The 21,684-nt window shown below is 40.3% G+C and overlaps 1 protein-coding gene across 1 annotated transcript in view; it reads right to left on the bottom strand.

Annotated features, from left to right (window-relative positions):
• Positions 1-21,684, bottom strand: part of LOC143492533 (uncharacterized) — a 695,466-nt gene that overhangs the window by 513,756 nt on the left and 160,026 nt on the right. The window lies entirely within an intron of this gene.

Genomic DNA, 21,684 nt, shown 5'->3' on the forward strand with positions numbered 1-21,684 from the left:
TAAATATGGAAAAAATGTTGCATTTTTATTTGTCTGATTGGTCAATTTTTCCATTATATCCTTCTGGCCATGCCATAAATGACCTTTATTGCTATAACTCATAAACCATGTAAGTGATCAACTCCCAATTTGAAAGGCTTTTATAGACTGAGGTCCTTGTGAGGTAGGCCAAGTTTGCTTCAAATTGGCCTGTCGGGGGCGCTACAGCACCCAAAAACCTAAGAAATCATAAAAACTCATGCAGCAATGCTGTTATGGAGAATACAGACAAGTAATGGGGCTTGTATGATTCAGATCAATGAGGTCTATAACATTGCAATTGCATCTCATAACAAAAAGTGCACTGCCTGACCAGAAATGAACCTTTTATTTCACCAAAATATCCTATTTCATTTCTGAGATTAATGAGATATCAGTATGGTAGTACTTGGGCTCCATCTAGTGGCCAAACACCAGAACTGACTGAAAACTATTGCTCACATGAAACACCACACAAACACACACAAAGCTGATCTCAGCATGTGATTTAGTTCTGTGATCTGAATCATTTTGCCAATACACATTATTTTGATCCTTTTGGGCCTTTAGTGCCTCAGTTGAATTGAATGTTTTGTCACATTGATTTACTTATGCATTTTTTCCACTCAAACAGCTTCTATTCACTTTTGGGTCTAAAGGACCTATTGGGCTTCTTTTTGCCTATTGAGGCCAAGAGGCCAATTTGTTGGTCTAAAAGACCCTTTGGGCTTTTTTGCCTTTTTTTGTGTGAACCCGCCAATCGCCGCTTGCGGCTATATTTATTATTATTAGGGGTCCAAGCACTGAAGGTGCTGGAACCCTATTGTATTTGTTCCGATTATTATTATTATTATTATTATTATTATTATTATTATTATTCTTTTTCTCCGCTAAAACGCGTTGTGCAGCCTAAACCGTAAGACCTACAGACTTCTCCTTTGGCCAACTTGTAGTACTCCTCTCCGCTACTCAGGCGCAACACGCCAGCCCGATCCGACCATAGGTGGCGCTATAGCGCACACAAACGCATGAAAAAGTTTAAACAGGTGTTTCTCCTAAACCGTATGTCCTAGAGACAAAATGTAAACTTCATCTGATCAGGCATGTGCTCATCTAAAAAAAGTTTCATTGAAGCCATATGCTCCGCCCCTTACATGTCGAGCTAATTTGCATAACATGCAAATACGCACAAATTTTTGAGCGCGAACTAGTCCCTGGATTTTTCACATACATGCACATATGTGGTATCCAGGCGCTCACAAGAGTCTGAACTTTGATTCTAGCAGAGCAAAAGTGCACATTTCTGCACATGGGCGTGGCCACATGCCTCACAAGTCAAAGGTCAAAAAATCCTTCGCCAAAAATACACATATTCTGCTATATCTCAGGCATGCTTTCACGTATTCACACCAAATTTCACATACATGCACCTATTGGGTGTCTAGACCTGCACATACATTTTGGCAGACATGCACACCTAGGTGGCGCTATAACGGCCAAAAAACTCTCCTGCCCACACCGATTGGCCAAATAACTCCAAACTTGGTGCGCATCATCTATATGCACCTACGGCACAGGTCCTTGACCTGCACCATCATATGTCCAATATGGCCGCCGCTATCGACCAATCAGCTTTCAGTCCGCTAAAATGCATCGTGCAGCCTAATCCGTAACACCTACAGACTTCTCCTTTGGCCAACTTGTAGTACTCCTCTCTGCTACTCAGGCGCAACACGCCAGCTCGATCCGCCCATAGGTGGCGCTATAGAGCGCAAAAAATTGTCACGCCTACACCATATGTCATAAACAAAAAATTCCAATTGCATCTGATCAGTCATCTTCCATTCTACAAAAAATAAATTTGAAGCTATTAGCTCCGCCCCTTACATTTCGAGCTAATTTGCATAATATGCAAATACACACACATTTTTGAGCGCGAACTAGTCCCTGGATTTTTCACATACATGCACATATGTGGTATCAAAATGTTCAGAAGAGTCTGAACTTTGATTCTAGCAGAGCAAAAGTGCACATTTCCACACATGGGCGTGGCCACATGCCTCACAAGTCAAAGGTAAAAAAATTCTTCGCCAAAAATCCACATATTCTGCTGTATCTCAGGCATGCTTTCACGTATTCACTCCAAATTTCACACACATGTACCTATTGGGTGTCTAGACCTGCACATACATTTTGGCAGACATGCACACCTAGGTGGCGCTATAACGGCCAAAAAAACTCTCCTGCCCACACCGATTGCGCAAATAACTCCAAACTTGTTACAAACCACCACAAATGGTTGTACTGTGAATATTTTCATTTTCCATGCTGAACATGCATGCTGATGCAAAGGTCATTCTTTTCCTCAAAAGAGCTAGAGTTGAGCCTGTAATCGGGTCAGGCCCATTAGCTCAATGGGTAGAGCAAGGTGCTCCCGGCCACAATGCATGTGGACAATGGCGGTTCGAATCCCGTGCCGGGCAGCACACCACCATAAGTTTAAAAAGCTGCAATTTAGATTTTGTTTTTTTAGCCGGCACTTCATTCACGAACGTGCTTCATATACTTTCATATACATTTCATATACCTTTACGTGATGTACCAGTGGGTGCGCAAATCTTGCCAAACCTCAGCTTGGACCCCGTAATTGCCGCTTGCGGCTATATTTAGGGTTCACACACACATAGTGTGGGAACCCTATTGTAATTGCTGGTATTTTTCTTATTTTTCTTATTCTTTTGCCCATTTTTTGACATAAAATGCATCGTGCAGCCTAGACCGTAATGCCTAGAAAACCCAATCTTGGCAAAAAGGTTCAGTTACCTCCAAGGACCAGATTCCCATACAGGGACCCCAAATTGGCCTGATGGTGGCGCTATAGCAGACCATATTGACTTTTTGTCCATATCTCCTACACCGTAGGTCCTAGAACCAAAATTCCAGTTCCTATGCATTCCTTGACTAAATTCAATAGGACAATTAATATACAACCATTAAGCTCCGCCCACTTAGATTTCGAGTTAATTTGCATAATGTGCAAAATCACACACATCTTTGAGCGCGAACTAGTCCCTGGATTTTTCACATACGTGCACATATGTGGTATCAAAACGTTCAGAAGAGTCTGAACTTTAAAATGTATCCAACAAAAATGCTAATTTCTTCACTACCTAGTCAGTATAAGCCAATCAAATCAGGGGGCGTAAATTCAATAGTAAATTTTGCACAAATGGAACTCTAACTTAAGAAAACTTGCATGTAATGAGATGGCACTTCACAGACAGCTTCCGTGTGAGGGTCTGGGGCAGCTCGCAGTGGTTGCCATACCTCACCTGCTAGGGGGCGCTATAACATGCAAAAATTTGCCCCATGCACTCAGATTGGCCGATCCACATGAAACTTGACAGACATCATCTATGGGCCTCTGGAAACCAGGTCCTAAAGCAGACATGCCATACTTCCAAAATGGCTGACGTAATCGGCCAATCAGTGATCGGCACGCGTTTGACAGGCTTACCATTGGTCGATCTGCACGAAACCTCTTGGGTGTGGACAAGTGCACGCCCCCTATGACATAATCCAGCCGGGTGTCGATTGGCCACTGGGGGGCGCTATTGCAAAAAAAGCAAGTGTATCCCCTACATAATTCCACTTGGGAACATGCAATTGGACTCTTTTGATTCCTTGCAGTAGTGCGAACAACTTTCCCATTACATGTCCTATTAAAAAATGCACAGTTTATTTACAGTTAATAATAGTTTGAAATCATCACTTTTCATACTCCTCCTAGGATTTTCATACTATCATGTCAAGCAAAGTCTTATAATACTCTACAGAGTGTGAAATCAAAAAACAATCCAAAGATTTTGGATTTGAGGACACTTATACCTGCTAAATATTTTTTTAATGGACAGCATCGATACATATAATATTCATATTCTTAAAGCTCTTTCATATTTTACCCAATTCTGACCAAAATGCACAAGCCCATTCAGAATCCCATCCTGAACAAATTTGTCAAGTTTCATCTAAATCGGTTATCGTATGGCTCTACAGTAAAGTATTATATACAATGCATAAGAATGCATGTAAAGTCCCTCTGTCACCTTCTCCTTCTCACACGCACGCAAGCTGAAACTCACACTCTCAGTCTCTCTCACACTCTCACCCACATTCCCCCTCCCATCTCTGTGCCCTAAGTAAACATTGCTCTGGCTACCTAGATCTCTCTGTGTCTATTAACCAGGCACACACACATACAGGCACAAGCAGGCCTTCCTATAGCATTCACAATTGACACTTCCCTAGCCATACCCACCCATATCTCAGTGACTAACACATGCTTATACAAACTGATATTTGGCTTCTTTTTTGTCTCTCTCTCACACAAACACAGACACACACACCTTTATACCTATATGTATGTATAGTTTCTATGTATACTTATGTATGTATGTATTAGTATATGTTGTCATAGTTTGAATACATATACTACCACACACACACACACACACACACACACACACACACACACACACACACACACACACACACACACACACTTCTACCTAAATGTATGTATAGTTTGTATGCATATCTATAGTATATGTATAGTATATGTCAGTCATACCAGTGATGTCAGTCATATCAGACATGCCAGTCCAGTCATGTCAGTTATATCAGTCATGTCAGTGATGCCAGTCATGTTCTGCCAGTCATGTAAGTCATGTCAGTCATATCAGTCATGTCAGTCCAGTCATGTCAGTCAAATCTTCAAATCATTACAGTCATGCCAGTTATGTCAGTCATATCAGTCATGTTAATTTTGTTCGTCATGCCAGTGATGTCATTCCAGTCATGCCAGTCATATCAGTTATGTCAGTAATGCCAGTCATGTCAGTCATGCCAGGCTTTGCAGACTACATTCATACTTTGAATACACAGGCAGTCATGTTAGGCGTGCTACGTGTACAAGGAGTGAATTAACTAAGCATAGTCTCTGGCTCCCTCAATCTCTCTCTGTCAGTAATATACAGGCCCAATCATGTATAGACAAGTGCAGGCCTTCCTATACTGTTCACATAGATGCAGCCATAGCCAGATGTGCTATTTTTGTGTCTCCCTTTCTGACACACACAGATGTCATCACACTCTACATCTGTAGAGCACACACTGGCCAAACCCAAACAGCTTTTTTTTCACTTTTAGGTCTAAAGGACCTTTTGGGCTTCCTTTTGCCTATTGAGGCCAAAATGCCTATTGGTGTGTGAACCCGCCAATCGCCGCTTGCGGCTATATTTAGGGTTCACACACGTAGTGTGGGAAACCTATTGTAATTGCTCGAATTTTTCTTCTTTTTTTTTTTTCTTCTTATTATTATTATTATTTTTCTCCGCATAAAACGCATACTGCAGCCTAAACCGTAAGGCCCAGGGAGACCAAACTTGGCAGACTGGTGTAGTCTGTTTGCGGGACCGTGCTAAAGTACAGAGACCCACATTGGCCTGATGGTGGCGCTATAGCGCAGCATTTTGCGTTTTGGTCCATATCTCCCACCCCGTAGGTCGTAGAAACAAAATTCCACTTCAGGTGCATTCCTTGGCTCCAGACAAACAAAAAAGCCTCAAGAACCATTAAGCTCCGCCTACTTAGATTTTTTGCTAATTTGCATAATATGCAAAACCTACTTTTTTATACTAGTCCCTGGTTTTTCATCTGATCACCACAATCTTGGTGTCAAAATATTCACAAGAATCTCATTATCAAGGAACATCAACAAAACTGTGACATTGGTATACAGTCTGGTTGTCACATGTCAATCAATAGCTCTGAGGCGTGGCCAAATTTACTTCAGCAGCTATATCTCAGCAATGCTTTGACCTATCTTTATGAAAATTTATCAGTTGTTAGGGCACATGACTCAGAGGTCACAGGTCAAAGCTGGCCACGATTGTCCAATAGGGGGCGCTATAACATGGGGAAATTTGTTCCTCAGAAACCATTAGTCACATCAAGCCCAAACTTTACAGGCATCATCAGGGGCCCAAGTGGTATCAAGGCACACAATGATGACCTCATCACTCAAAAAACATGGCCGCCATGAGCCAATTAATTTTTATTTGAATTAATTGGCCATTTGACAGACTTACCATTGGCCAATCAACATGAAACCTCATCACTGTGCATATCCCAGGACTATGTGTCATACTGTGCAGTGTTGAAACATTTGGCCACTAGGTGGCGCTATTTGTGAAAATCATGCATAACTCCTCCAAATTTTCACTTAGGAACATGCAACTTGTTTCTTTTTATACCTTGCAGTAGACCTGACAACTTTGCAATTACAAGTCCTATTAAAAAATGCATACTTTTGTCACATTCATCAATTGTTTGAAAATAGCTCTTTAAGAACTAGTCCTAGGAATTTGATCCAATGATGGCAAAAATGGCATAGGCATAATCTGTAGACACTGTAGTTAACTAAATATGGAAAAAATGTTGCATTTTTATTTGTCTGATTGGTCAATTTTTCCATTATATCCTTCTGGCCATGCCATAAATGACCTTTATTGCTATAACTCATAAACCATGTAAGTGATCAACTCCCAATTTGAAAGGCTTTTATAGACTGAGGTCCTTGTGAGGTAGGCCAAGTTTGGTTCAAATTGGCCTGTCGGAGGCGCTACAGTACCCAAAAACCTGAGAAATCATAAAAACTCACGCAGCAATCTTGTTATGCAGAATACAGACAAGTAATGGGGCTTGTATGATTCAGATCAATGAGGTCTATAACATTGCAATTACATCTCATAACAAAAAGTGCACTGCCTGACCAGAAATGAACCTTTTAATTCACCAAAATGTCATTGCATTACTGAGATTAATGAGATATCAGTATGATAGTACTTGGGCTCCATCTAGTGGCCAAACACCGAAACTGACTGAAAACAATTGCTCACATGAAACACCACACAAACGCACACAAAGCTGATCTCAGCATGTGATTTAGTTCTGTGATCTGAATCATTTTGCCAATACACATTATTTTGATCCTTTTGGGCCTTTAGTGCCTCAGTTGAATTGAATGTTTTGTCACATTGATTTACTTATGCATTTTTTCCACTCAAACAGCTTCTATTCACTTTTGGGTCTAAAGGACCTATTGGGCTTCTTTTTGCCTATTGAGGCCAAGAGGCCAATTTGTTGGTCTAATCTTCTTATTATTATTTTTCTCCGCACAAAACGCATACTGCAGCCTAGACCGTAAGGCCCAGAGACACCAAACTTGGCAGAATGGTGTAGTCTCTTTGCGAGACCGTGCTAAAGCACAGAGACCCACATTGGCCTGATGGTGGCGCTATAGCGCACCTTTTTGCGTTTTGGCCCATATCTCCCACACCGTAGGGCCTAGAAACAAAATTCTACTTCTGATGGATTCCTTGGGTCAGGGCAAAAAAAAAAATTAATTTGAACCATTAAGCTCCGCCCACTTAGATTTTTTGCTAATTTGCATAATATGCAAAACCTACTTTTTAATACTAGTCCCTGGTTTTTCATCGGATTACCACAAGTTTGGTGTCAAAATATGCAGGAGATTCTCATTATCAAGATTCATGGAAAAAAGTGTGACATTTGTTTACATTGTCATTGTCACATGTCAATCAATAGCTCCAAGGCGTGGCCAAATTTACTTAAACAGCTATATCTCAGCAACCCTTTGACCGATCTTCATAAAATTTTAACAGTTGTTAGGGCACATGACTCAAAGGTCATAGATCAAAGCTGGCCAAGATTGTCCAATAGGGGGCGCTATAACATGGGAAAAACTGTTTCTCAGAAACCATTAGTCACATCAAGCCAAAACTTTACAGTCATCATCAGGGGCCCAAGTGATATCAACTCACACAATGATGACATCATCACTCAAAAAACATGGCCGCCATGAGCCAATTAATTTTTATTTAAATTAATTGGCCATTTGACAGACTTACCATTGGCCAATCAACATGAAACCTCACCACTGTGCATATCCCAGGACTATGTGTCATGCTGTGCAGTTTTGAAACATTTAGACACTAGGTGGCGCTATTTGTGAAAATCATGCATAACTCCTCCAAATTTTCACTTAGGAACATGCAACTTGTTTCTTTTTATTCCTTGCAGTAGACCTGACAACTTTGCAATTACAAGTCCTATTAAAAAATGCATACTTTTGTCACATTTATCAATTGTTTGAAAATAGCTCTTTAAGAACTAGTCCTAGGAATTTTATCCAATGATTGCAAAAATGGCATAGGCATAATCTGTAGACACTGTAGTTAAATAAATATGGAAAAAATGTTGCATTTATATTTTTCTGATTGGTCAATTTTTCCCTTATATCCTTCTGGCCATGCCATAAATTACCTTTATTGCTATAACTCATAAACCATGTAAGTGATCAACTCCCAATTTGAACTGCTTATATAGCCTGAGGGCCCTGTGAGGTATGCCAAGTTTGGTTCAAATTGGCCTGTCGGGGGCGCTACAGTACCCAAAAACCTAAGAAAACATAAAAACTCATGCTGCAATCTTGTTATGCAGAATACAGACAAGTAATTGGTCTTGTATGATCCAGATCAATAAGTTCTATAACATTGCAATTGCATCTTATAACAAAAAGTGCACTGCCTGACCAGAAATGAACCTTTTAATTCACCAAAATGTCATATTGCATTACTGAGATTAATGAGATATCAGTATGGTAGTACTTGGGCTCCATCTAGTGGCCAAACATCGGAACGGACTGAAAACTATTTCTCACATGAAATACCACACAAACACACACACAAAGCTGATCTCAGCATGTGATTTAGTTCTGTGATTTGAATCATTTTGCCAATACACATTATTTTGATCCTTTTGGGCCTTTAGTGCCCCAACTGAAAATTTTTTTGCACATTGACTTATTTGTGCATTTTTTCCACTCAAACAGCTTCTTTTGGGTCTAAAGGACCTATTGGGTCTATTGCCTATTGAAGCCAAGTGGCCTATTCGTGTGTGAACCCGCCAATTGCCGCTTGCGGCTATTTAGGGTTCACACACGTAGTGTGGGAAACCTATTGTAATTGCTCGGATTTTTCTTTTTCTTCTTATTATTATTATTTTTCTCCGCATAAAACGCATACTGCAGCCTAGACCGTAAGGCCCAGGAAGACCAATCTTGGCAGAATGGTGTAGTCTGTTTGCGGGACCGTGCTAAAGTACAGACACCCACATTGGCCTGATGGTGGCGCTATAGCGCAGCATTTTGCGTTTTGGTCCATATCTCCCACCCCGTAGGTCCTAGACACAAAATTCCACTTCAGGTGCATTCCTTGGCTCCAGACAAACAAAAAAGCCTCAAGAACCATTAAGCTCCGCCTACTTAGATTTTTTGCTAATTTGCATAATGTGCAAAACCTACTTTTTTATACTAGTCCCTGGTTTTTCATCTGATCACCACAATCTTGGTGTCAAAACATTCACAAGAATCTCATTATCAAGGAATATCAACAAAACTGTGACATTGGTATACAGTCTGGTTGTCACATGTCAATCAATAGCTCTGAGGCGTGGCCAAATTGACTTCAGCAGCTATATCTCAGCAATGCTTTGACCAATCTTCATGGAAATTTATCAGTTGTTAGGGCACATGACTCAGAGGTCAAAGGTCAAAGCTGGCCCAGATTGTCCAATAGGGGGCGCTATAACATGGGAAAAACTGTTTCTCAGAAACCATTAGTCACATCAAGCCAAGACTTTACAGGCATCATCAGGGGCCCAAGTGGTATCAAGGCACACAATGATGACATCATCACTCAAAAAACATGGCCGCCATGAGCTAATAAATTTTACTTTGAATTAATTGGCCATTTGACAAACTTACCATAGGTACATACACATGAAACTGACATGGTATGTTCATGTACACACCCTCTAAGACATACTCATGTTAGAAGGGAATTGCACCACTAGGTGGCGCTATACTAGAAAATCCTGAATTTCTCCTACATATTTTCACTTATCAAGAAATGCTTGCACTCATATGATTGTATGCAGAATTCCTAGCAACTTTCTAATTACATGTGCTTTGCAAAAATGTACCACTTTTTCACTATTATCAAATATATATAACTTGTCATTTTCATACTAGTCCTAGCATTTTAACTCCATCACCTTTAAATCACACCTTGTAATACTCAGCAGACTCTGAAATGCTAAGATTAGCAAGAAAATCCTAAGGTTTTCACAAATTAATATTTTTCATATGCATCACAATGCTACCATCGTAACACATCAAATTCACAGTTCAATAACTACGCCATAGTATGTCTGATTGTTATGAAAATTGACATCCGCATTCACATGACCATTGTGGTGCTGTGTGCCAAGTTTGAGCCAAATCCATCCACAAACAGCTCTACAGTGAATATTTTCATTTTCCATACTGAGCTGTGCAGGGAGAAGACGAGAGCTGCTCAGCCCACACGCACGTGCCATTCTCGCACACGCTGCCCCCCTCCTCCACTCCCCCATGCTTCTAACACTTTACAACCCATGGGCTCTCCCTCCCCCTCTCTCTCTTTCACATGCACTCACAAAAACAAAGGCCTCTCTGGCCTATAGGTTTTACATACACACTAATTCTAGCCATTACTACCAATTACCCAGTGACTAATATACAGATATTTAGCTTCTTTTTTTCCACACACCCTCACACAGGACTTCCTATATGCTTCATATATACATTTCTCTAGCCATTTTCAACACACTAACTGATATTTAGCTTCACTTTTCCATCCACACTCTCAACTCATGCCCTCTATACATCCTGAAATGACATAAGAGAGGACAGAGATATGTAATTCACATTTCACACACAACCTCTATATAACTGCATGCTTTACTTATCATCAAAGTCTTGTTAGATACACATTCCTAGTGGCCTCCCTACTATGGGCACAACAGTGAGAACATGTCAGAGTAGGGATGAGAACATCATGAACAGGCAAAGATAAGAATATTTGTGTTATTTTATTGTATAGTAAGCCATCACTCTTTGGTTTGTTTGAGATTCACATGTGACAGATTTTGTCAGCTAAATGAAAAGGGTTAAAGAGTGGGGTTTACATGTGGGGCATTAACAAGAGCTCTCCTGCTGCTATGTTCACAACTTCTGACAAATTCAGCCAAAGGTATATTTATTTGACTAGGCCCCTGGGTCAGTGTGTCAGTGCTTTTAACCTAATCTCAGCATTTGATTTAGTTGTATGGTCTGAATCATTTTGCTAATATCTTCCACACTGTATGGCCTAGAAACAAAATTCTACTTCAGCTGTATTCCTTTGCTCAAGCTAACCAAAAAAGCCTCAAGAAGCCCTTACTGCATACATGAAAAAACACACAAACACACACATACAAAGCTAATCACAGCATTTGATTAACTTCTATGATCTGAATCATTTTGCCAATACATTTTATTTTGATCTTTTGGGCCTTTATTGCCTCAGTTGAATAAGACACGCACGTTTGCCATTCTCACACACGCTGCCCCCCTCCTCCACTCCCCCATGCTTCTAACACTTTACAACCCTTGGGCTCTCCCTCCTCCCTCTCTTTCTTTCACATGCACTCACAAAAACAAAGGCCTCTCTGGCCTATAGGTTTCACATACACACTAATTCTAGCCATTACTACCAATTACCCAGTGACTAATATACAGATATTTAACTTCTTTTTTCCACACACCCTCACACAGGACTTCCTATATGCTACATATATACATTTCTCTAGCCATTTCCAACACACTATCTGATATTTAGCTTTATTTTTCCATCCACACTCTCAACACATGCCCTCTATACATCCTGAAATGACATAAGAGAGGACAGAGACATGTAATTCACATTTCACACACAACCTCTAAATAACTGCATGCTGTACTTATCATCAACGTCTTGTTAGATACACATTCCTAGTGGCCTCCCTACTAAGGGCACAACAGTGAGAACATGTCAGAGTAGGGATGAGAACATCATGAACAGGCAAAGATAAGAATATTTGTGTTATTTTATTGTATAGTAAGCCATCACTCTTTGGTTTGTTTGAGATTCACCTGTGACAGATTTTGTCAGCTAAATGAAAAGGGTTAAAGAGTGGGGTTTACATGTGGGGCATTAACAAGAGCTCCCCTGCTGCTATGATCACAACTTCAGTCAAATTCAGCCAAAGGTATATTTATTTGACTAGGCCCCTGGGTCAGTGCTTTTAACCTAATCTCAGCATTTGATTTAGTTGTATGGTCTGAATTATTTTGCATATATCTTCCACACTGTATGGCCTAGAAACAAAATTCTACTTGAGCTGTATTCATTGGCTCAAGCCAACCAACAAAGCCCTTAATGCATACATGAAAAAACACACAAACACACACATACAAAGCTAATCACAGCATTTGATTAACTTCTATGATCTGAATCATTTTGCCAATACATTTTGTTTTGATCTTTTGGGCCTTTATTGCCCCAGTTGAATATTTTTTTGCAAATTACATTATCTGTCCATTTTTTGGACTGAAGTAGCTTCATATCACTTGTTGGTCTAAAAGACCCTTTGGGCTTTTTTGCCTTTTTTTGTGTGAACCCGCCAATCGCCGCTTGCGGCTATTTATTAGGGTTCACACACACAGTGTGGGAAACCTATTGTTATTGTCGGGTTTTTTCTTTCTTTCCTATTATTATTATTTTTCTACTGATAAAACGCATACTGCAGCCTAGACCGTAAGGCCCAGGGAGACCAAACTTGGCAGGATGGTGTAGTCTCTTTGCGAGACCGTGCTAAAGCACAGAGACCCACATTGGCCTGATGGTGGCGCTATAGCGCACCATTTTGCGTTTTGGTCCATATCTCCCAAACCGTAGGGCCTAGAAACAAAATTCCACTTCAGGTGCATTCCTTGGCTTCAGACAAACAAAAAAGCCTCAAGAACCATTAAGCTCCGCCTACTTAGATTTTTTGCTAATTTGCATAATATGCAAAACCTACTTTTTTATACTAGTCCCTGGTTTTTCATCCGATCACCACAACCTTGGTGTCAAAATATTCAGGAGAATCTCATTATCAAAGTTGCTTAAAAACATTTTGAGATTTGCATACAGTCTGGTTGTCACATGTCAATCAATAGCTCCAAGGCGTGGCCAAATTTACTTAAACAGCCATATCTCAGCAACGCTTTGACCGATCTTCATAAAATTTTAACAGTTGTTAGGGCACATGACTCCGAGGTCATAGGTCAAAGCTGGCCACGATTGTCCAATAGGGGGCGCTATAACATGGGAAAAACTGTATCTCAGAAACCATTAGTCACATCAAGCCAAAACTTTACAGGCATCATCAGGGGCCCAAGTGATATCAAGACACACAATGATGACATCATCACTCAAAAAACATGGCCGCCATGAGCCAGTTAATTTTTATTTGAAATAATTGGCCATTTGACAGACTTACCATTGGCCAAACAACATGAAACCTCACCACTGTGCATATCTCAGGACTATGTGTCATGCTGTGCAGTTTTAAAACGTTTGGCCACTAGGTGGCGCTATTTGTGAAAATCATGCATAACTCCTCCAAATTTTCACTTAGGAACATGCAACTTGTTTCATTTTATTTCTTGCAGTAGACCTGACAACTTTGCAATTACAAGTCCTATTAAAAAATGCATACTTTTGTCACATTCATCTATTGTTTGAAAATAGCTATTTTTCTTATTATTAGGGTTCACACACGTAGTGTGGGAAACCTATTGTAATTGTCGGGTTTTTTCTTCTTATTATTAGGGTTCACACACGTAGTGTGGGAAACCTATTGTAATTGCTCGAATTTTTCTTTTTTCTTCTTATTATTAGGGTTCACACACGTAGTGTGGGAAACCTATTGTAATTGTCGGGTTTTTTCTTTCTTATTATTATTATTATTATTATTTTTCTCCGCATAAAACGCATACTGCAGCCTAGACCGTAAGGCCCAGAGACACCAAACTTGGCAGAATGGTGTAGTCTCTTTGCGAGACCGTGCCAAAGCACAGAGACCCACATTGGCCTGATGGTGGCGCTATAGCGCACCATTTTGCGTTTTGGTCCATATCTCCCAAACCGTAGGGCCTAGACACAAAATTCCACTTCAGGTGCATTCCTTGGCTCAAACCAAACAAAAAAGCCTCAAGAACCATTAAGCTCCGCCTACTTAGATTTTTTGCTAATTTGCATAATATGCAAAACCTACTTTTTTATACTAGTCCCTGGTTTTTCATCGGATCACCACAACCTTGGTGTCAAAATATTCAGGAGAATCTCATTATCAAAGTTGCTTAAAAACATTTTGAGATTTGCATACAGTCTGGTTGTCACATGTCAATCAATAGCTCCAAGGCGTGGTCAAATTTACTTAAACAGCCATATCTCAGCAACGCTTTGACGGATCTTCATAAAATTTTAACCGTTGTTAGGGCACATGACTCCGAGGCCATAGGTCAAAGCTGGCCACGATTGTCCAATAGGGGGCGCTATAACATGGGAAAAACTGTATCTCAGAAACCATTAGTCACATCAAGCCAAAACTTTACAGGCATCATCAGGGGCCCAAGTGATATCAAGACACACAATGATGACATCATCACTCAAAAAACATGGCCGCCATGAGCCAATTAATTTTTATTTGAATTAATTGGCCATTTGACAGACTTACCATTGGCCAAACAACATGAAACCTTACCACTGTGCTTATCTCAGGACTATGTGTCATGCTGTGCAGTTTTGAAACATTTGGCCACTAGGTGGCGCTATTTGTGAAAATCATGCATAACTCCTCCAAATTTTCACTTAGGAACATGCAACTTGTTTCTTTTTATTCCTTGCAGTAGACCTGACAACTTTGCAATTACAAGTCCTATTAAAAAATGCATACTTTTGTCACATTCATCAATTGTTTGAAAATAGCTATTTACAAACTAGTCATAGGAATTTGATCCAATTATGGGAAAATTGCTATGAGCATAATCAGTAGACTCTGTAGGTAAAGAGTAATTAAAAAAATGTTGGATTTTTATTTTTCTGATTGGTCCATTTTTGCATTATATCATTGTGGCCATGCCATATATGACCTATATTGCTATAACTCATAAACCATGTATGCAATCAACTCCCAATTTGAAAGGCTTTTATATCCTGAAGTCCTTGTGAGGTATGCCAAGTTTGGTTCAAATTGGCCTGTCGGGGGCGCTACAGTACCCAAAAACCTAAGAAAACATAAAAACTCATGCTGCAATCTTGTTATGCAGAATACAGACAAGTAATTGGTCTTGTATGATCCAGATCAATAAGTTCTATAACATTGCAATTGCAACTTATAACAAAAAGTGCACTGCCTGACCAGAAATGAACCTTTTAATTCACCAAAATGTCATATTGCATTACTGAGATTAATGAGATATCAGTATGGTAGTACTTGGGCTCCATCTAGTGGCCAAACATCGGAACGGACTGAAAACTATTTCTCACATGAAATACCACACAAACACACACACAAAGCTGATCTCAGCATGTGATTTAGTTCTGTGATTTGAATCATTTTGCCAATACACATTATTTTGATCCTTTTGGGCCTTTAGTGCCCCAATTGAAAATTTTTTTGCACATTGATTTATTTGTGCATTTTTTCCACTCAAACAGCTTCTTTTGGGTCTAAAGGACCTATTGGGTCTATTGCCTATTGAAGCCAAGTGGCCTATTCGTGTGTGAACCCGCCAATTGCCGCTTGCGGCTATATTTATTATTATTTTTCTCCGCATAAAACGCATACTGCAGCCTAGACCGTAAGGCCCAGAGACACCAAACTTGGCAGAATGGTGTAGTCTCTTTGCGAGACCGTGCTAAAGTACAGAGACCCACATTGGCCTGATGGTGGCGCTATAGCGCACCATTTTGCGTTTTGGTCCATATCTCCCAAACCGTAGGGCCTAGAAACAAAATTCCACTTCTGATGGATTCCTTGGTTCAAGCCAAACAAAAAAGCCTCAAGAACCATTAAGCTCCGCCTACTTAGATTTTTTGCTAATTTGCATAATATGCAAAACCTACTTTTTTATACTAGTCCCTGGTTTTTCATCCGATCACCACAAGCTTGGTATCAAAATGTTCAGAAGAATCTCATTATCAATATTCCTGGAAAAAATTGTGACATTTGCATACAGTGTCGTTGTGACATGTCAATCAATAGCTCTGGGGCGTGGCCAAATTTACTTAAACAGCTATATCTCAGCAACGCTTTGACGGATCTTCATAAAATTTTAACAGTTGTTAGGGCACATGACTCCGAGGTCACAGGTCAAAGCTGGCCACGATTGTCCAATAGGGGGCGCTATAACATGGGAAAAACTGTTTCTCAGAAACCATCAGTCACATCAAGCCAAAACTTTACAGGCATCATCAGGGGCCCAAGTGATATCAAGACACACAATGATGACATCATCACTCAAAAAACATGGCTGCCATGAGCCAATTAATTTTTATTTGAATTAATTGGCCATTTGACAGACTTACCATTGGCCAATCAACATGAAACCTCACCACTGTGCATATCTCAGGACTATGTGTCATGCTGTGCAGTTTTAAAACATTTGGCCACTAGGTGGCGCTATTTGTGAAAATCATGCATAACTCCTCCAAATTTTCACTTAGGAACATGCAACTTGTTTCTTTTTATTCCTTGCAGTAGACCTGACAACTTTGCAATTACAAGTCCTATTAAAAAATGCATACTTTTGTCACATTCATCAATTGTTTGAAAATAGCTCTTTAAGAACTAGTCCTAGGAATTTGATCCAATGATGGCAAAAATGGCATAGGCATAATCTGTAGACACTGTAGTTAACTACATATGGAAAAAATGTTGCATTTTTATTTGTCTGATTGGTCAATTTTTCCATTATATCCTTCTGGCCATGCCATAAATGACCTTTATTGCTATAACTCATAAACCATGTAAGTGATCAACTCCCAATTTGAAAGGCTTTTATACACTAAGGTCCCTGTGAGGTCTGCCAAGTTTGGTTCAAATTGGCCTGTCGGAGGCGCTACAGTACCCAAAAACCTGAGAAATCATAAAAACTCACGCAGCAATCTTGTTATGCAGAATACAGACAAGTAATGGGGCTTGTATGATTCAGATCAATAAGGTCTATAACATTGCAATTACATCTCATAACAAAAAGTGCACTGCCTGACCAGAAATGAACCTTTTAATTCACCAAAATGTCATTGCATTACTGAGATTAATGAGATATCAGTATGATAGTACTTGGGCTCCATCTAGTGGCCAAACACCGGAACTGACTGAAAACTATTTCTCACATGAAACACCACACAAACACACACAAAGCTGATCTCAGCATGTGATTTAGTTCTGTGATCTGAATCATTTTGCCAATACACATTATTTTGATCCTTTTGGGCCTTTAGTGCCTCAGTTGAATTGAATGTTTTGTCACATTGATTTACTTATGCATTTTTTCCACTCAAACAGCTTCTATTCACTTTTGGGTCTAAAGGACCTATTGGGCTTCTTTTTGCCTATTGAGGCCAAGAGGCCAATTTGCTGGTCTAAAAGACCCTTTGGGCTTTTTTGCCTTTTTTTGTGTGAACCCGCCAATCGCCGCTTGCGGCTATATTTATTATTATTATTATTATTATTAGGGGTCCAAGCACCAGCGGTGCTGGAACCCTATTGTAATTGTTCCGATTATTATTATTATTATTATTATTATTATTATTATTATTCTTTTTCTCCGCTAAAACGCGTTGTGCAGCCTAAACCGTAAGACCTACAGACTTCTCCTTTGGCCAACTTGTAGTACTCCTCTCCGCTACTCAGGCGCAACACGCCAGCCCGATCCGACCATAGGTGGCGCTATAGCGCACACAAACGCATGAAAAAGTTTAAACAGGTGTTTCTCCTAAACCGTATGTCCTAGAGACAAAATGTAAACTTCATCTGATCAGGCATGTGCTCATCTAAAAAAAGTTCCATTGAAGCCATATGCTCCGCCCCTTACATGTCGAGCTAATTTGCATAATATGCAAATACGCACACATTTTTGAGCGCGTACTAGTCCCTGGATTTTTCACATACATGCACATATGTGGTATCCAGGCGCTCACAAGAGTCTGAACTTTAATTGTTATGGAGCCAAAGTGCACATTTCAGCACATGGGCGTGGCCACATGCATCACAAGTCAAGCGTAGAAAATTCCTTCGCCAAAAATCCACATATTCTGCTGTATCTCAGGCATACTTTCATGTATTCACTCCAAATTTCACACACATGTACCTATTGGGTGTCTAGACCGGCACATACATTTTGGAAGACATGCACACCTAGGTGGCGCTATAACGGCCAAAAAACTCTCCTGCCCACACCGATTGGCCAAATAACTCCAAACTTGGTACGCATCATCTATATGCACCTATGACACAGGTCCTTGACCTGCACCATCATATGTCCAATATGGCCGCCGCTATCGAACAATCAGCTTTCAGTACACCTTTCACAAGCTTTTCATATGCCAATTTTTTTTCTGCCTTAAAACGCGTTGTGCAGCCCAAACCGTAAGACCTACAGACTTCTCCTTTGGCCAACTTGTAGTACTCCTCTCCGCTACTCAGGTGCAACACGTCAGCACGATCCGCCCATAGGTGGCGCTACAGCGCACTCAAACGCATGAAAAAGTTTACACAGGTGTTTCTCCTACACCGTATGTCCTAGAGATAAAATTCAAACTGCATCTGATCAGGCATGAGCTCATCTAAAAAAAGTTCCATTGAAGCCATATGCTCCGCCCCTTACATGTCGAGCTAATTTGCATAATATGCAAATTTGCACACATTTTTGAGCGCGTACTAGTCCCTGGATTTTTCACATACATGCACATATGTGGTATCCAGGCGCTCACAAGAGTCTGAACTTTAATTGTTATGGAGCCAAAGTGCACATTTCAGCACATGGGCGTGGCCACATGCATCACAAGTCAAGCGTAGAAAATTTCTTCGCCAAAAATCCACATATTCTGCTGTATCTCAGGCATACTTTCATGTATTCACTCCAAATTTCACACACATGTACCTATTGGAAGTCTAGACCGGTACATACATTTTGGCAGACATGCACACCTAGGTGGCGCTATAACGGCCAAAAAACTCTCCTGCCCACACCGATTGGCCAAATAACTCCAAACTTGGTACGCATCATCTATATGCACCTATGACACAGGTCCTTGACCTGCACCATCATATGTCCAATATGGCCGCCGCTATCGACCAATCAGCTTTCAGTTCACATTTCACAAGCTTATCATAAGCCAATCAACATGAAACTCACATATTATGTTCATCTACACACCCTCTAAGACATACTCAAGTATGACGGGAATTGCACCACTAGGTGGCGCTATACTAGAATTTCCTGAATTACCCCTACATCTTTCTTACACATGCACACACATGCAATGGCCTACCTATAGGTTTCATATACACATTGCTTCACCCATACCTACCCAGTGATTACACACACATGCTTACGCATCTCAGGCGTGCCAGATGGTGCCCATACCCTGTGCTTGGACCCCGTAATTGCCGCTTGCGGCTATATTTATTATTATTATTCTTTTTCTCCGCTAAAACGCGTTGTGCAGCCTAAACCGTAAGACCTACAGACTTCTCCTTTGGCCAACTTGTAGTACTCCTCTCCGCTACTCAGGCGCAACACGCCAGCCCGATCCGACCATAGGTGGCGCTATAGCGCACAAAATCGCATGAAAAAGTTTAAACAGGTGTTTCTCCTAAACCGTATGTCCTAGAGACAAAATGTAAACTTCATCTGATCAGGCATGTGCTCATCTAAAAAAAGTTTCATTGAAGCCATATGCTCCGCCCCTTACATGTCGAGCTAATTTGCATAACATGCAAATACGCACACATTTTTGAGCGCGAACTAGTCCCTGGATTTTTCACATACATGCACATATGTGGTATCCAGGCGCTCACAAGAGTCTGAACTTTGATTCTAGCAGAGCAAAAGTGCACATTTCTGCACATGGGCGTGGCCACATACCTCACAAGTCAAAGGTCAAAAAATCCTTCGCCAAAAATACACATATTCTGTTATATCTCAGGCATGCTTTCACGTATTCACACCAAATTTCACATACATGCACCTATTGGGTGTCTAGACCTGCACATACATTTTGGCAGACATGCACACCTAGGTGGCGCTATAACGGCCAAAAAACTCTCCTGCCCACACCGATTGGCCAAATAACTCCAAACTTGGTACGCATCATCTATATGCACCTATGACACATGTTCTTGACCTGCACCATCATATGTCCAATATGGCCGCCGCTATCGACCAATCAGCTTTCAGTACACATTTCACAAGCTTATCATATGCCAATCAACATGAAACTCACATATTATGTTCATCTACACACCCTCTAAGACATGCTCAAGTATGATGGGAATTGCACCACTAGGTGGCGCTATACTAAAATATATACTTCATATACTTTCATATACATTTCATATACCTTTACATGATGTACCAGTGGGTGCGCAAATCTTGCCAAACCTCAGCTTGGACCCCGTAATTGCCGCTTGCGGCTATATTTATTATTATTATTATTGTGCTATGTTACTGTTTCCTATGTTTTGATTATTTTTTATTTCCATTATAGATATTGTTACTATGCCTTTTTGTTGTTTATGTATGTGTCAGATTTTTTTTTCTTAAAAGAAACATGTAAATGTCAGACCAAGTGCCTTGTTGAAAGAAATGTTTCACAATAAATATATTTGAAACAAAACAGTAGTGACAGAATTTAGAGATGATGAAATTATCTGTAAGGTCTCATCATTGGTCCAGCATGTGCAGTTACAGGGTTGCATGTGCTCAAGAATGCACATAAAGATAGGACTAGACTATTTGGGATCATAGCATAACACAATGTTAAATTTAAGATGCAAATTAACTATTCTGTGGTGATTCCTGCCCGGTCTAGGCAGGAATTTAGTGTTTAAAGTTTAGTAGTGTTTAAATTTTCTTGAAAGAGAGGAAGAAACCCAAACTCAGCCATGGGCTTTTTTGTGCACCGTGCACTGTTTTGCTGTTTGATGCTCCAAAACGGTCACTGAGTGTGACACAGAAGACACTAAAATAATGAAAATAAGTTTGTGTCCTCTGTCCTAAGCAGCTAATGGATTCGCATGTGTGAGTTTTTCATCTTGGTTATTTTTTTAATAATATGACCACAACCACCTTGTAAACAAAAACCTTGTAATATTACTGTCACGGTACGGCGGGCCCCCTGCTGGTCACCCCTGTCCACAGCGGCAGTTGTCGTGTATTTGTTGCGTTGTGTTCATCTCTCAGGTGGGCGGGGCCTATGATCCACCTCACCTGAGGGTCGTTTGTTTGCCTATATATGTCTTGTCTTTGTACCAGTTGACCGCTAGTCATTATATCCTTAATTCAGATCGAGTCACGGGTTTTTGGTTTGTGCACTTTTCTCAATAAACCATCCTTTTTCCCTGAGA

Source organism: Brachyhypopomus gauderio, unplaced genomic scaffold (assembly GCF_052324685.1).
Source record: "Brachyhypopomus gauderio isolate BG-103 unplaced genomic scaffold, BGAUD_0.2 sc78, whole genome shotgun sequence".
Classification (NCBI taxonomy): Eukaryota; Metazoa; Chordata; class Actinopteri; order Gymnotiformes; family Hypopomidae; genus Brachyhypopomus; species Brachyhypopomus gauderio.